Raw genomic sequence first — 16,522 nt, 5'->3', positions numbered from 1 at the left:
ACATAGGGCAGTGATTGGACATAGTCTGGTGTGGCTACGTCATATCTCCTGGTTTAGGTTGTGGGCTTTGGTGACGTAACATGGCAGAAAATGTTCATAAAGAAAAACCTTGAACTTTGAAGGGAGTTTGGAGCCACTACTTGAGTTCTGGTGGTGCCCCTATTTCTTGTTTGTGTAATTTGGGGCAAGTTATATATTTGAGCCTAATGTTTCTCATCTAAAAATTGGGAAAATAAATACCTGCCTGGGACTCTTTCAGGGTATGAAGGAGAATCCAATGGTTTGAAGATGCTTTTAAAACTCTAAAGCTAACAGAAATGTTGTATGGCTGTCATCAGAAAATTGCCAAGTACTGACCTAACATTCATTTTAATTAATTTTATTTATTAACTTTCAGGAATGCTGATGAAATTAAGTCACATTTAAGCTTTTATAGAGTTGTTGCAGACTTATTTAATTAAGGCATGCAGTAGGAATGCTGTTATTGACTCAATTGATCAACTGATGTATTTATTGAGCATAAACAATGGCCTCAATTTTTAATGCAGAATCAAAATTGTTCTGAATACATTTAAATTAATTATTACATAAAATTTCTGTTTTCTATAACTTTAGAGGATTTCGGTTCAAGGAACCCTGATAGTGAAGCTAAATTCATTAAGTTGTGTCTGTAAAGTTTGTCATTGTAAAGTGAATATATGTGAAGTGGACACATTTTGTTTCATTTCTGGGTTCTACTCATTGTTCTGAAGTGAGAGGAAGAAGATAAATGCTAGCACACACATCAGAGGTAATTGAGAAAGATTTGGGCCACAGCTCTGCAAGTATGGGGAGGTGGAGACTCTTTAAGAAGCCAGGGGCAATTGGGGGTCTTTGCACTTGGCCATGCAGAGGATAGGATGGGCCTTTGAGGTAATACAGGGATGTTTCCACTAAATGATGCCCAGGACTGGTAAACTGAGTCAGTGACTGAAACAAAGACTAAAGATGCAATGAGGGAAGGTGATTTGAATTCCTGAAGTTCAAACTTGCTATAGAGTGAGGGTCTAAAGTCAGGTCTGGTGACTCCAAAGTGTGCATTTCCTTCCTTGCATCATACCACCTCTCTTTTTGTGTCCTAGAATGTCCTAGAAAGGCTATATGAAGAAAGCATCAATGTATTGGCCAACATTTTTCATATGGGTTGAATATCTAACTTTACACACTTTTTTCATAATCTTGTCCAAATAGGACATTTCTGATGGAGTTTGATTTTTCCTTCAAAAACACCATGGTACTTTTTTTTTTTTAAACACCATACTCTGCTAATATAAATGCCCCCAGAATAATATAGAAGTAGTTCTTTGGTGACATTTTAAAAGCAGAAGTGGAGAAATAATTCCATATGGAGAAATATTTACAAAAATATTCCATTAGCACTGTAATAAGTAGTGCAGAGCAATGATTAATTAAAGAGAACTATAACTTATTCACTATCCATTAACGAGTACAGTCCTGGGGCTAGGGATATATCTCAGTGGTATACTCCTTGCTTAGTGTACATGAGGCACTGGGTTCAATCCCCAACACTGCAAAACCAAAACAAAAAACACAAATACAATCCCATTTCAACACAAAACATCACAAACTAAGACAGTTTTGAGACTTTGTAGCAACTTTAAACTGAAAAGTCCTAGACTCTGCCCTAAAAGTAAAGGAAAGGGAAAAATCCTTCAAAATTTTAATCTGTCTCAAATTGAATGTGGGAAAATGCAGTGAGCTTGCCCTAGTATCTATTTCTTACTAATTTTGTGGCAAGTTATTTTTTGGATTTCTAGTTTCCTCATCCATAAAATAGAGCTATAATTTATATGTCTTAAAGCTGTCAAGATCAAGTAAAATAACATAGAAGCATCTAGAATAATTCCTCTCTTCTGTTCTTTCCTCCTTTCTCAGGGAGAAAGAAAGCAGGATATAATCAAGTGTTATAGATGACTTAAAAATAATTCTGATGAGTTTTGGAGTAGGATTAAAATTTGATGTTTAAAAAAATTTTTAACATGATTTAAAACATTTGTCCCCAACTTCAGCCAAGATTAAGGATTTAAATTGCCTTACGGAGATGAACCTCATCTATATCTTCTACTTTTGTCTCTCCTCTCTCTTTCTTTCATTCTTTCCTTTATTATAGTTCCTTCTCTTCCTCTCTTCCTCTTCCTATTTTCCTGTCAGGAGCTATAGTCTGATTTTGTTTCTGAATTAGAAACAAAACAACTGAGGTGATAGAGTGGCCTTCTGACACCTTCGACATTAAACATTTCAACAGGGAAACACCACATTCTCCTGGTGACACATGCTTGTTTTCAATGTATTTTTCTGATTATTATATCTTCTGTCTAACCCTATAATATTCCGGATGACCCGGGGTTCTTCCTTGGTTCCACTTTTCCAAAATCTGCACTCCCTTCTCACCCAGTGTCATGACACTAGATGCACCCATATCCTGAGGATGCTCTGGGTTCTATCTCCACAGAGACCTTTTCTAGCTTCCAAGCCAGAAGGCCCTACTACCTCCTCAGCACCTCCATTTGGCAAACTGAACAGGTCCCCAGATGACTGCCTTATCTTCTCCCCAAATATGCTCTACCCAGCTGTTGACAACTACAACTTTTCAGTTGCTAAGTTTTAAAGCATTGGGTTTACCTTTTATTGATTCTTTATACACTGCATTCAATTGGACAGAAAAGTCCCATTGACTTTACCTTTAAAATATATTCACTCTTTATATTTTCTCACCACTAGCATTGCTAGCAGCATTCAGACCCACTATCATGTCTGACCTGGAATATGACAATAGCCCTGTAATGTGTCTCCTGCTTTACCCTGACACTGGACCAGCACTGGACCAAATTCTTTACAATGAATTTCCTGGCCCATGAGCATCTGACCCTTCTCTCACTTCCTTTCCTGCTCTCTTTCCCTGGTTGTAGGCTCCAGTTATACTGGCCTCCTTCCTGACCCCTGTACACACTGGACTCACTCTTGCCTTCAGGCCCCTGTTCCTCCAAATCTTCTCTCTGCCATAAAAGCTACCCAGGCAGCCACATAGCTAGCTCCCTCAATCCCTAGTCTGCCCAGCAGTCACCTTTTCAATGAGAAGCTCTCTGATCACCATAGGTGAGCTCCACTTCTTCCTTTTGGGACTCTTTTATCCTCTACTTTTAATTTTTTTTTCAGAATCAGCTTCTAATATTCTCTATGAGTGAGTTATTTGTCATGTTTTCATTTTTTACCAGCCCTCGTAAAAACATTAGGAGAATATCCTTGTGCCTCCCCCTTTTTAACCAGTAAATATTTGTTGCATGGGGTACATTTCATAGCAATTTCCATCTAGTTGGATTTTGAAACTTCTCACAACTTCAGCCAAGATTAAAGATTTAAATTGCTTTGTAGAAATGAACCTCATCTGAACACCTCTCCAATGCATAACCAAAGTAGTGGAGGTGTAAATCCCTTGGCCTCAAGACCCTTCCTGGCTGACGTGTAAGCCCCACATTTGGCTAATTCTTAGTCTGAGAGTTTATTCTATTTTAGAAGACAGAATCGCTGAGCCATGGATTTTGTCCTCTAGCACATACCCTTATTCAAAGCAGAAACTTTTTCAGGGATTCTTGGCTGGAGGTTCTGCAGTCCTTATTCTTCCATGACTAGGAGCTTATGAGTTTAAAACTTAGTCCCATCCATTTTTGGTCAGTTCTGCTTTCCTGAACCATTACTGATGCCATTTAATGAACCTCACATATTTACACTCAAATTTATCTTCTACCACTGAATCCCATAGCTTCTTGGGTTTGTTTTATTCATCATGTCACTTAAGCCAGGACAAGTAGAGATACACAGCTTAAACCAAGGAAGGTAGTCATCCTATACTTTTCAATATTATTCACACCATATTGAAATGATGGTTTTAGCTCTGGATGACAAGTTCTGGAAGAATTTTGTTAAATTGAAATACACTTTAAAGGGAGGGGGTATCTTAGTCCATTCTCTGTTGCTCTAACAGCAGAAATTTATTTGGCTTATTATTCTGGAGGCTGGAAAATACAAGATTGAGGGACTGCATCTGGTGAGGGCCTTCTTGCTGCATTGTAACATGGTGGAAGGTATTACATGAGGAGAGAGGGTGAAAGAGAGAGAAAAGAAAAAAGGAGGAGGAGGAGGACAAGGAAGAGGAAGAGGAGAAGAAGAGGGGAGCTGTATTCCTACCTTTTATAGCTAACTTACTACTTTTATACTGGTTTTAAACCATTGATGAGGATGATGCCTTGTGACCTAATCATCTTATGAAGGTTCATTTATTAATATTATCACAATGGCAAATTTAAATGTGCATTTTAGAGGGGATATTCATTTTTTTTCTTTTTTAATTTTAGTTTTTGGTTTAGTTTTGGTTTAGTTTTTAATTTTGGTTCTTCTTAGTTATACATGACAGTAGAATCCATTTTGATAAAATTATACAAGCATAGGATATATCTTCTAATTAGGACCCCATTCTGGTGGGTGGGCACAATGGAGGGTTCACTTAGGTAATTTCATATGTGTACATAGAAAATTATGTTAGAATTATGTCTTTCTCATTCCTATCCCTGCTTCCTTTCATTCCCTTTTTCTAATCTACTGAACTTCTCTTCTTCCCATGCCCCCCTTATAGTGGCTTAGCTTCCACATATCAGCCAAAATATTTAACCTTTAGTTTTGGGGGATTGGTTTATTTTACCTAGCATGATGTTCTCCAGATCCAGCCATTTACTGGTAAATGGCTTTATCATAAATTCATTCTTCTTTATGGCGGAGTAATATTTCATTGTGTAATATGGTATATATACCACAATATCTTTATTCATTCATCTATTATTGATACCCATCAAGGTTGGTTCCATAGCTTAGCTATTGTGAATTGTGCTGCTATAAACATGGATGTGGTTGTGTCACTGTAGTGTGTTGATTTAAAATCTTTTGAACACATGCATGTATGATTTATTGAAGGAGGCTAAAGGAGAGGGTATCTTAGTCCATTCTCTGTTGCTCTAACAACAGAAATTTATTTGGCTTATTATTCTGGAGGCTGGAAAATACAAGATTGAGGGACTGCATCTGGTGAGGGCCTTCTTGCTGCTTGTAACAGGGTGGAAGGTGTTACATGATAAGAGAGGGAGGTTGGGAAAGTGAATGTAATTTCTGCATTCTGCCTTAGGGAAACACGGACTTAAAGGTGGAAAGTTCTCCAAATACAGGAAAAATAGTCAGAGGTGCTCAGGGCCCAAAGCATGCCCAACACACTAGGCTGTGAACTCTTAGAGGAAAGGTGCTATGTCTTATTTAATCAACATAGTGTTTGATTTGAAATCGGGATGATCTGATATCTGTGCAGTAGTAAATCAACCCAACTTCCTAGCTACTTGTGATTTTGCCTGGGTCTAGGTTTCTACATCTTTAAAGAGCGGAATAATATCTATCTTGAGTGTGTGTGTGTGTGTGTGTGTGTGTGTGTGTGTCTGTGTGTACACATGGACGTTTGAATTAGGGTTAGAGCACATAAAGCACAGAGCCTGCCCATAAAAGACAGTTTTCATGCAGGATGTAAGGATGGGGCCTGGTAAAAGTGTTCATTTTTTTCAATGTGGAAATGTTTATTGAAACTATTTAATTTCCTTCAAAAAGCATATGTCAGTGATTTGGTAATATATATAAACTAAAAGATCCAGCATAGATGGACAGGTAAGAGTCCTTTAAGGTACTGATGCTGTTTTTATTAACAGAAATGACAAATAGCTTCAAATAATACAGGGTGCTGACAACTTACTTCTATAAGAGAGACTCAGTGTGAACTTGATTGAAGGTAAATATCCTCCATCAATCATTCTTCTGTATTCAGTTGTACACTACTAAATATTTCCAGATGACAGACCAACTCAGTAACTTATCTAGGAGAGTACATTTGGTACCTAATTCCAGTGAACAAGTATTAAGTCAGGCCACTGAACATCAGAAGTTATCATCAAAACACAAGGGGACTTAGTCTATATTAGTAAGAGCTTACGGGGGCACTGCTTTGAAAATGGACACACTCATATAATAGAACAATAAGATTTTAATCAATTACATATATTGGTTTTCACATATCCACAGTTGCTCTGTGGGTAGCCTTGAGGCCCAGTTCTGGTGGCTGTGAGGAGACCTCCTGTAGTGGGTATTGGGGATTCTTTGAGATCTTCAGCACCATCAGAGAACAAGGACACTTTGGTCAAGCCCCAACATCAAATATGATGCTCCACTCTCTGCTTCTTTGGGAAATATATTTTTTAAAAGTTGACTGTGGTAGTTATGGCCAGATCTTGGGACTTCAGAAACCAGTAGTAACCATCCCTCAGGCTTGGAAGCTGACAAAGAGTTGACAGGTTCAAACTGACAAATATAGATACTCAAAAAACAGTACAAAATGTAAACTTATCATGGGCTCCATTATTATTACATCAAAAGAAGAACTTTGAATTCTTGTCATTTGGAAGGAAACAATGAAGTATCATCGCCCTGTGAAAAGTCAACCAGTTGGCTACAAAATACATATGTCTTGCTCTTATTTTTTTTTTTTTCCTTTTTCTATGGAGCAGTGAAAACTTTGTCACTGCCCATAAGTTGACTGTAGATGACACCTAGGGACAGCTATTCTAAGATCTTGGCTATGTTTTTCTTTCTAAGAACTTCTGTTCTTTGCGTCAAGAACTTTTAGAAGATCTACACTTAAAAGAATATTAGCTTAGATTTCTCAAAATTAATCCCACTGGGCTTTGCTATTTTCAAACTTTTTGTTACAAGAAAGCACTGTCATTTGGTCCTTGCCATTGCATTTATCATTGAACCACTGATACTGCCAGTGACTGTAATGTCACTCTGTGGCTTCCAAGTGAAATTCCATGCAAGAATTTTTTTCTTTTTAAAGTTGAAAGATATATATATATATATATATATATATATATATATATATACACACACACACATACATACATACACATACACACACATACATACATACACATACACACACATACACACATATACACATCAGAAGTTTCAAAACAAATATATATATATATATATATATATATATATATATATATATATATATTCTGGGATGGGGATGTTATTTTCTTTTTCTAACAATGAGAACAATTTAACACCTTGAGTGGCTTTTTTTCTCCCCCTGATTACTAGGAAGCTCAGGGTCAACTCTGACATTTACTTATAACTACTGAATTGAAAGAGGTAATGAAAGAGGACAACTTACATTACTCAAAAGCTGTTTGGTGAATACATATATTAGCAAGTCATTAAATTCAATCTAATAAAATTTCTTCACAGAGACAAATTCATCTTTCTGGACAGATTAAAGAACTCTCCAGGTTTATATCCAGGACCACCTCATATGATTACACAGGCTGTGCAAATCACAGGTATTCTGATACAGAGGCAAGTGGAGGGTCATGGAATCATGTGCTGTGCTGTGGGATCTGCTTCAGTTCAGAGGAAGAGGCCTCCCCCTTTGTTCCCAAATTATAGGTGCTTCTTGACTAATGATGTGGTTATGTCCCAATAAACTCATCATAAGTTGAAAATATAGTAAATCAAGAATGCACTTAATACACCTAAACAACAGGACATCATACCTTAGTAACAACTATAGGGATTGGTTGTTAAGTCAGTCTTCATGATCATGAGATGGACTAGTGGCCATAGCTTTCTCCTACTGCCTAGCATCATGAGAAAGGATTTTGATCACCCAGAAAAAGATCAAAATTCAAAATACAGTTTCTACTGAAAATGTATTGCTTTTACACCATCATAATATCAAAAATAATCTGGACCATTGTTAAGTTGGGGACAGTCCAAAGTACCAGGGTATAGAGTGGGCCAGGAGTGATTCTGCCCTCAATTTAGCACAACTCTATTTGCATTTCAAGGAACCATCTCGACATTGGTTCCTCTGATGTCGCAGTGCTCCCCCTGAGGGTCTCGTGATTTGTAAATGTGCACGGGGATGTGCTCCACTTTGGTGAACTTTGGGTAAACAATGGGGCTTTGCCTGAGAAAAATCTCCAACTTTCCCCTCATCTCGGTTTTAGTAGAGAGGCCAAGACAAGAAACAAGAGAACTACCAGAAGCAATGAAATTGTTAGTCAGAACTTTTGACTGATTGGTGCCTCCAATTTCCCCCAACATGCCAGATGTACAGCTTTTTACTGTACATAGTTACATATGTGTCCTTTGCATAAAGCCGCTCTGGCTAAACCTCAATCCCTAACTATTATATATTCTGAATAAAAGCGAAACATCTCAGCATTTGCAAAAATTCAAGATTTATCAACATATTGAGCTTTTACTAAGTCATGAATTCTTGATTTGTATTCACAGTGCTTTTACATATTCATAGCCCTCTTTAGCCAAAGATCTTCAATATTCATTTACTATGGAGTGGTAAGTATATATTATTCAACTCCATTTACCAATGGGTAAACTGATGCCCAATGAAAGGCCTCATCAGAGGAGCAGAATAAAGAGCAAGATGCTCTTAGCCCCTCAAAGAGAGTTTGCTCCAGCTGTCTCCCTCCAGAAATAAAGGCTGATCGCCTGTTTGTGATTCTCACTTCTCAAGCATTAGGAGAATCAGGATTTTTCCTTCTGGATTTGTTGGAGTGTCTTGGATAGAATTTCCACTTAGAGTACATGGGACAAAAGAATAGCCTGGGGAAATAAAAAATAGTCTTCTTCCAAATTGCATCAAATCCATGATGCCAGAGGTTAATTGACCGGATTAGTTCCTCCTCAGCTTGGAGGACGACAGGTAGAGAGAATCATTCATTTGCTCCAATAACCAATTAATGGCATTGATTAGGCTGAAAGGGACTTTTCTCTCCCACTTTTATTAGAGAAACAGAGGTCAATTTTCTTAATACCTACCTTTAATACAATCTACTACAAAATAATGCACTGAGGATCCTAGCTACATATTTACCAGGTGCTGAATGAGGGGGAGTATAAAACATAAGAAAAAATATTTCTGTCAGACCTAGAAAATTATAAGGGATGAAATCTGAATTTTCCCAAGAGAGAAGAGAGAAACCAGCCTCTAACAGGTATCACAAAGGAATGTCAAGCCTTTGGAACATTTGGAACTATGAAAATGTATATTAAACTCATTTCTAAATGAAGATCATATTTTGCTATAAAAATGTTTAAGAAAATGTCATTATGAAATACGAAAAGAAAAACTATCCTGAAGGGTTAATTATTGGAAAAGTATCTATGCAGTTCTCTAAAATTAACATCAGAAGACTCAGTCTGTGTTTTGTCACCAAAACAAACTAAATGTAATTTTGCAGAATTTCAACAACACAAATGTCTGTTTGGTCAAAATGGTGAGCTAATGATGCAAAGCATTATTTTGATTTTTTAAACAATAAGTACAATATGCAAACTGAGTTAATAATATATAATAGAGTTTCCCCATTAGAATATTTTGCCATGATGGAAAACTTCTCCATCTATACTATCCAAAATAGTAGCCATTCACGTATGTTTAGGATTGCCAAATTTAGCAAAACCAGAACAAACAGAAACTTAAAAAGCAGAACACCTAGTTAAGTTTGAATTTCAGACAAACAAATAATTTTAGTATACCCGTGCTCATGTAATATTTGGCTCAATACTTGTTAGCTGTGATAGTTATTGAACATTATTAATTGATTTCATTAGTGTTTAGAAAGGGATCTATAGATAAAAAGTGCAAAGGGCAACAGAATAGAGTTCTTTGAGGTGATAACAGAAAACTGTGAAACCAGAGTCATACAGCATCCAATAAAATTGACCTTATTTTCTTTTGGACTCTACTATCTTTCAATGCTTAGTAGCCAAAACCATGGTCAGAAACCAAGACATGACTAAATATTTTTCTTCTTCAACATCAATCTGCATTTCCAGGATTCCTCAATTTTTGCAAATGTATGTTGCCTAAAAGTTGCTGTAAGTCAGTTTTATTTTAATCAAATAATTTTGGATTTATTCTCTTTTTCAAGGAATATTGAGAGAGGGAAAACACACACACACATATACACACATATAAATGACAAGCTGTCATGTAAAGCAAATAATATATACTAACATTTTTTCAATATCCATTTTTAATTTCTTTGACACATCTTTGCAGGAAACAGATGCACACATAACAAAATATTTGACCAAAGTGAGTTTGACAAAGGGCCTGTTGTATGGAGGTGTAGTTAGCATTGATGCAATCAGCGAGGCATATTGGGTACTCAGAAGACCAGCAACAGTGGGAAGCCAATGCCATAGGTCTAGAAGGGCCCTGTGGGGAAGGGCAAGACAGGCTGCACAACAGGATTTGTGACCTCACAATATTGTCAGGCATGTACCACCCTCATTCCATAGATACTCTGTGTTCTAATCTCCTGTCAATTCTTCCCATTGGCCCAAACCTACCTGAGGCCAGAGGCAACTGGGCCTGAATGATGAAACAATGTAGGATGGCCTCCTGGACACAGAGCAGGGTGTTGGGAGGCAAGGAAGAAATTTGAGGGAATAACCAGTGCATAGGGTATCCATGCTTTATCTTTCTTCAAAAACTCAAATCACATGTTCATACACATTATGGAAATTGACAGAGGAACTCTCCATTTTCCTTGTGTGTAGGGTTTTCATCATTGAATTAGTTTGGAAAATTTTATGCAAAATTAAGTCAGTCTTAGACTGTCTAGTCAGTTTGTACGTATAAGGAAAGTTGAATGTTGGAGTCAAATTATTTATATGGCACACAGACAAGAATTTTGCCCTAAAGTTGTATTGTGTGTGATATGAGTATTAACCACACTAAAAGCAATTATTTTCACATGTTGCAATATATCAAGATAACAACAGTTCTCTGTCTTGTGTCTCAGGCTCATATGTATACACTCTCTCCATTCAGAAGAACCAGATGGTTAAAATGAAACTAATTCTCACAGTAATTGGTGGTTTCTTATAAGATTTTATTGGGGGGTAAAGGAATATCTAATTTGTTTATGGAAGTTTGTGTTACTGAATGATGCCATCTTTCTCATTTTATAGTAAAGGAGTATTTTTAAAAAATTAATAAGAAATGTTTCCTTTTTCAGTAAATAATATAGATACTAGATTCAAAAAAGGAATGGGTCATGCATCATGGTAACAAGCCTTTTAAATTTGAACAATTTTAAAAAATTTACCCTGGAAATGTGAACTTCTTTTTCTTCTCTGCTCTCAGGTACACACTTACTGTTTGCCAGGTATTTCCTTTATAAATCATAACCCCAAATTGTTCTAAAATGTTCCCTCAATCAGAAATACATGGTTTTGTTTATTTAGAATTCAGTGATTAAGTACACAGAGGCCAGGGTGTAAGACCTTCAGCAATTCATTAAACCTCTCTGTGCATTCTATTTATTCATCTTAGAAATGGTCATAATCATAGCATCAATCTTACTGAGTTGTGTGGATTTAATAAGATATTCCTGGCACATAATACATACTCAATAAATGTTTGCTGTTATCGTCATTCAAAATTGTTAGTTAATTCATTTGCATTTGAGTAGAAAGGAATATGTAAGGGAAAAGGGCCACAGAACAGAGTTCTTTGAGTTGGAAACCTTAGACTGTGAAGTCACAGAATCCTACAAGTTGATTAGAATGGATCAGAAAAGATTAATCATTAAAGCCAGAGATCAGAGCAGGCCACCTACAGTCTCTTTAGCTAAAACCCAGGGCCTTTCTTACTGTAATGCTTATTCCACTTCTCCAACATTCTGTCAGACCCACTCAAAGTAGCTTACAGATGGGTAAGTTTTTAGGAATGTGTGACTAATGGCTAAATACAGCCAGTATTAAAAATTAAATGATATAAATTTCCAATTAATGAATTTCCAACTCTTATGTTTGCTGATGTCATATTGGTAACTTAAAACTGGCCATGGTAGCAGTATTTATACTACAGAAATATCATGCTCCTCTTGCCTTTTTGGGGGTGGGAGACAGCCAGATGTTAAACATTTGTACTATACCATTGGTTGGATATTGATTCTTTTTTGTTAGTGCGAAAGGGAGATATTAGACATTAAATTGAAACAAAATTGTTAGAAAACTATGCTGGGCAGATGATTTCAGAGCAGTAAAATGCAAAGAATGCGAAATTGATTTTAGCCACTAATGAATTCTAATGAACAGCAATGCTAGAATACTGATCTTCTGATGTAAATTGATCCTTCATAAAGGGCTATTTAGATCAATGGATGAGGTACTGATGGGAAATCAAGTTTTTTGTTTTGTTTTGTTTTGGGGCAAGGGTCTTGCTTTGTCAAAAAAGAAGGCAAAAGAGGGAAATGATGAGGTATGGTTAAGATGACAACAAATTCCCCAATTCTATTCACTACTCCATGGCTTTTCTGTGGTTCTCAATTATTATTGAGAAAATAATTCACCGAAAGCATGGATCACTCACAAGGAGAGAATCAAGGAAAAGCCATTTTTGCTGGAGCTGGTAGGTCTGCAGCCCCAGAGTGACTGTCTCAGGAGGGACCTTGCCAGTGGCTCAAGCTTCTGGATGCTTCTTCCTGGATGTGAATGCCTTCCTCTTCCTCACAGAGAACAGATCAGGCTTAAACAGGGATGATAAGACCTTTAATTCCACATCAAATTAATTAACTTGCTTTCTTTATTCACCTTCTATAATTTCAAGGAAAGCTGTGGCTAAATAGTCTCTTAAAATCTCTGACAATCACCCTTGACAGGGTAAGACCTCTGAGCTGACTTCACAGACTAATTCTGTGTGTGTGTGCACATGAGTGTCCGTTAACATTCATTTTGTTGTTGTTGTTAATCCTCAATCTTTTAAATGCTTTTCTTCAAATTTTCTGGGTAATCTGAATGAGATCAGGATGGGAACTTCGAAGCAACAATCACGGAATGAAACAGACCTGGGAACAGAAGTACCTCGGATATGAATCCAGAAAGACTAGTGACTCAAACTAATTGAGCAGCTCCAGAGCCATCCACTGATGAGATGCACAGAGTTGGGGAGACCAGGTGTGATAATGTGCTTTTAGTCATGAGAAAGGAGCAGAGGTAAGATCCTAATCCCTGAGAGAACTGGGAAGGCAGGCTATGATGAGGTGGGATGGAACTGGGGGATAGACTTGCTAGGCTGTTTCCGAAGCCTATCGGCTTGGAATCCTCTATTAGGCAGAAAAGCTCTCTGAGTCTCGATCCATGTTTAAAATGGGAATACTAATTTTTGTCTACAGGATAGGGGTTTTGTGAGAATTAGCTGATGTGTGTAAAATACTTGTGAAAGCGATCGACTATTATAATTTTTATGACTTGCTATTTGATAGGCACCATATGAGTTTTTTATACATTATAGCATCTAGTTTTCTCAACAGCCTTATTAAGAAATGTGTTCAGCTCCAAGATGTAAAAAGCTTGAAAGTCATCAGACCAATCCTCACAGTAAGGGAGGAAGGAAAAAAAAACTAAATAAACTAGAAATAAGTGACTTTTCTTAGCCCCATCAAAGAACTGAGATCACAGGGCAAATTGCACCCCACTCCCATCCCACTCTACCAAGATCTGGAAACAGAGAAGAATACAGAGAATCACAGCCCAGAGGAGTATACCAGGTACAGAAGCCACTGGAGCCAATAACTAGGAGGAACGTATTGATGGTAATTGACAAATTGCTGAAGGCTGAGGATGGACTAGCTTGAGAGTTTAAAATATCCTGGAAGCCTAACCTCACCTGGGAATGGAGGGAGGGTGCAGGGGGTGCACTTTTGTTTTCCTTTAAGAACTCCTCCAGGTTCTCATGGTAAAAATGAGGGGAAAAAAATCTCCTCATGGTTCCAGCCAGAGGAAGGAAAAAGTAACCATCTTGGAATATTCTTAGAGCTTTCTTCATAACAAGGGTCTGACCCTCATTCTTGGGCAACCAAGATGCCCTTTAATAGATGAATAGATACATAAACTGTGGTACATCTCTACAACAGAACCCCATTAAAATTACTGAAACCTTATCAGACCTGGGGTAGAAGAATTAGATAACTCCAACCCACTTGAGCCTTTCAGTCTTTTATAATTTCAGGAAAAAGTAAAGAGAGAAATGCTTCTAAATAGCATAGCTCAGGGACTCAGGCCCACTGAACTTGGTGGAGATTTAATCATAGAATTATAAAATATTTCCCTTCTTCAACAATATTTCCCTTCTTCACTGTATCAGTGGGGCACTGGTGTAGTTAACACTTTACAGATGAGAGGGTTATACAACCCAGACTCTACTTAAGAAGGAATTCCTAGGGAAAACCAAGAGACAAAAGGGGAAAGGAGAAAAAAACCAATAAGGAAACTAGAGGAAATTAAAACCTCTGGCATCTATAGTTATTGGCACCAGCCACTAATAAAATCTCACATTAAAAACCTGATTGTCTTGGCTCCTTTTATCAGATACATCATGTCCTGCTTTCAACAACAGCAACAACAACAACAACAAAATTATGATGATGCCAAAGCAAGGGAAAAAATCATTCTAAAGAGAAAAAAATATTGAAAAAACAGATTTTGGTGTGACACAGATTTTAGAATTATCAGATAGAAAACTTAAAATGCCCATCATTGATACATTAGAAGTTCTTATTGAAAAGTAAATGACATTTGGAAGTAGAAAGGTTATATAAGCAAAGAGATGGAAACTCAAGAAAGAATCTAAAGAAATGCTAGAAGCCAAATGTAACAGAAATCAAGAGTGCTTTTGCTGGATTTATCAATAGACTATCCATTTCCTAAGGGAAGAAATAATCAGTGATCTTGAGGATGCATCAATAGGAACTTTGTAAATAATATGCAAAAGGAAAGAGAACGAGGGGAAGAAGGAATGTCCAAGGTGAGGTAATTATAAAAAGTGTAATATGTGCACAATGAGAAAACCAAAAGGAAAAGAAAGAGGAAGAGGAACAAAAGAAATATTTGAAATAAAAATGACTGAAAATATTTCAAAATTATTGACAGAGACCAAACCACAGATCTGAGCAATCAGATAATACCAATCAGGATAAATACCCAAAATTCTACAACTAGACTTACCATAATCAAACTGCAGAAACCAAGAACAACAACAAAAAAAGATGGTCTCAAAAGAAACCAGAGAATGAATGAATGAATGAATGAATGAATAAGTTATCTTTAGAGGAATAACAAGAATTATATCAGACTTCTCATCAGAAACTTGAAAGCACAAAGAGAATGGAGTGAAATATTTAAAGTATTAGGAGAATAAATAAAATAACCCACCAACCTAGAATTTGGTACCTGATGAAATTATCCTTCAAAAATGAAGAGAAAAAAGACTAAGACAAAAGTGAAAAAATTTTCACCAGTATAACCATATTGCAGAAAGAAAAAATGCTGGAAAATGTCTTCAGAGAGAAGCATAATGGTGCATGGTGCATGATGCAGAGCAGAAATGACTTGGATTACTCAGATGTACAAAAAGATAAGCATAGTATCAGAAATGAAATAAGTGAAGGTAAATTTTTTATTCTTAATTTCTCTAGTAGATATTTTTAAATTAAAAGTAATAATAGCAACAATTTATTGAGTGATTATAGCTTACAGATAAGAGAAATAATTGACAAAGTAGTTACAAAGGATGGGAAGAATGATTGGGAATGCTCTGATATTATGTGCCTGCCCTAACTGTGTAGCTAGATACCATTACTATAAATTACTAGAAAGTTTACTTAGATTAATTGTAAATTATATTGCCACTGCCTTCTTTTATTTTAAAGGAAGTATAATTTATAATCTAAGAGAGAAAGTGAAATCATCTAAAATGCTTTATTAAAAACAAAGAAGACAAGGGAAGATTATTTTGTTTTTTGAAGAGTAATTTTTAATATATTGTTCCTTTAAATCATTTAGGAAATAAAATGTGTAATTACACATCAGTCTTACAATAATGCAAATTCTTATAATTGCCTATTTGCTTATCTTTACTAAGGGAAACAAATAGAAAACAGTTACAAATGTGATGGCTAGTAACCCAATAATCTTTTTGGACATAAATGGTCTAAATACATCAGTTAAAAGACAGACTATTAAAGTATATAGAAAAGTAAGACCCAAGTATATACTGTCCACAAGAAACCCATTTAAATGGACAGATTCAAAGTCAAGGGATACTGACAGATTGAAAGTCAAGGGATGGAAAAAGCCTTACCACACCAATGACAATCAGAAGAAAGCTGGAGAAGTTATAAATTTTAGACAAAGAAGACTTCAGAAGAAGAGTACCCAGGATGGAGGGGAGCAAAGATAAAAGAGGCAATTTTTCAAGAAGATATAACAATCCTTAATGTACATGACATTATGCACTTTTTGAAACAAGAACTGTTCAACACAAAGATTGGGC

The sequence above is a fragment of the Spermophilus citellus genome (genome assembly GCF_964194105.1).
Source record: "Spermophilus citellus genome assembly, chromosome: 11".
NCBI classification, from domain to species: domain Eukaryota; kingdom Metazoa; phylum Chordata; class Mammalia; order Rodentia; family Sciuridae; genus Spermophilus; species Spermophilus citellus.
Note: the sequence above shows the minus strand (reverse complement) of the source record.